The following is a 2,500-nucleotide window of genomic DNA, read 5'->3' on the forward strand; positions in this document are numbered from 1 at the left end:
TGATTCATCTGTTTAACTGTTTATATCCGTAGGTGTTCTTCACCTTTCTGCTCTGACACATTGGAGAAAAGTGTATTTTCTTTCATTATTTTCTGGTTCGGGGAACTTTTATTTATTTATTTACATAATCGCTATTATTATCATTATATAATTATTTTTTTAGGAGATTTTGTCGGCAGTCTCCATATAAACCGTTTGAAGATCGTTACAATATTCTTGACCCAATTTTGTAATTTGTGGATAAAACGAGAGAAACGATTTTGCAATTCTACTCGGTAAGCCTTTAGGATATTTTAGGATCGTTAACAAGAAAGTTGCAGATTGCTCGAGTTCTCTTTTCATAATTGCCATTAATGCGTTGTCGCTACCCTTATTTCTGCCAGGTCTTGTTTATCATTGTTTGATTCTATTTTGAAATCTCGAGTTTATCCAGACGTAGTCAATTTAGTTGTATGCAGTTGAAACATTTGCGAATTTATCAGGGGGACGAAGACAAACGCACAGATGAAAACTTTATATTTCTTTATTCATGTTTTACCACAGAGAAGCAGGGGGGTTGTGTATGCTAGGATATCAACACAAAAAGATATATAATCTCCATGTCAACACATTACATAGTTCATGCGTCCTAGAACACAGTGGTGTGGGGTTCACTTCAATGAATAACACTAAATCCCACAGAGAGCGGAGAACGAGTCACTGGCGTCACTGCTGTTGGCTACCGGCCTCCTTATTTCTTCTACTGTTTTTTCGCCTTCAGGAAGAACAACACAGCTCTGATTTCACTCAGCACGAAAGATTACGTTCACCTCGGTTCTTCTGCCTTACGGGTTCCTCATGACACTCCACAGGACTCTCAATATTGCTGTCCGAAATGCCTCTCGATCATCCCGTCGTGACCGATATGCCCAGCGCCTCCCCTCCTTCCTTAGGCGAGCCTCGAGAAGCATACCCTGTGAAAGTGGACAACATGGGCAAACGTAGCCCTATATCATCACAACTTTTTCAGGACACCCAAGGGTAATGGATACATAATATTGCTGCGTTATGAAAAAAAAGACAATAACTGTAACACAGCTACTACTATCAATGAAAATAATAATATATAAAATATTATCATGGGTAATTGGGCACATCAATATGAAAAATGGTTAGAAAATGGATTTTGCACGACTTGTAGAAAATTAATGGAAAATTGATTAATAAATAAAACCTAGCCTGTGCTTGCTCATTCATTATCTGAAGTTATTGGATTCATTTTGATTCTGTTAATCATCTCTTAATTACATATCAATTAATAGCTTTTCTCGGACGAAGAAAATGGGGAAAGAAAAGAAACGCAAAGAAAAGAAAAGAAATATAGGGAAACACCTAAATAAGTCAAAATGCCGGCTGGAAATTCTGCGAAAGAAAAAAGTTTCCTCTTTCACGAAAAGATTCAAATCTTAGAGGAATTCTCAGAATTTTTCGATGTTCCACAGTTTGAACAATGCATTTTGAAGAGCAGCGTGGTTCAAGACTTCTTATGTAATTAGAGCCGAATAGAATTTAGTCATTTTCACCTTTTAATCGATTTAGGATATTTACACAGTGGTTCCTTAACTTTTTTTTTCATCAGCTTATTTGGAATTTCAAAAAAATATTTTGATCTTTGCACGTTATGCAATACTTGTCTGTACAGAATGTAAATATTATCTTATTGATTGCACTAACATAACTGCACAAATTTGGTTTCAGTGAATGGTAGTTTATGTCTTAATTTTCTTTGTTCTAGCAAAAAAAAGAAAGAAAAAATATACATACACAATATATATGTACACACACACACACACACACACACACACACACACACACACACACACACACACACACACACACACAGACACACACACACACACACACTCATTGTTCTTTGCGATTGGCCTTTCAAAGAGATCTCTTAATTTCCTCTTAATACTTTCCAGACCTGGTTGCTGGATTCTTTCTTTGTTATCTATTTTGTGCATATTATCTAATTAAAACTGGCCCTGTTTGAGGGAATCCAGGTATTTCTCTGTCAGCGGAGACTTTTTTTTTTTTTTTTTTGTATTCCTTTTCACCCAGTAACCTTATTCAATAAATAGTTTTAAATTGTATAAAGGTTATGGTATGTTATTACCGATGGCGATAAGTGTAAAATCTAATAAAACTTATTTATCAAAAAAAAAAAAAAAAAAAAAAAAATCGTCTGATGGCAGTAAACACCATAACAAAAACATGCCGGTATAATACAAATTATCAAGTACTGCAAAACACATGGAAATTTCACGGAAAAAAAGTCGACACAGTGAACGAAGCTCCGAAATCCAAGGTTACTTTAATATGGGATTCGAGACGAAATTCGAAGCAGGTTTGATAAAACGTTTTGAACCCTGACTGTACCTTTGTAGTCATGGAATTAATGATCTTTGACTAAAGGATGTGTTTGTACTGTAAAGGCAAAAGTGACACACATAATAGC

The sequence above is a fragment of the Penaeus chinensis genome, chromosome 26 (genome assembly GCF_019202785.1).
Source record: "Penaeus chinensis breed Huanghai No. 1 chromosome 26, ASM1920278v2, whole genome shotgun sequence".
NCBI classification, from domain to species: domain Eukaryota; kingdom Metazoa; phylum Arthropoda; class Malacostraca; order Decapoda; family Penaeidae; genus Penaeus; species Penaeus chinensis.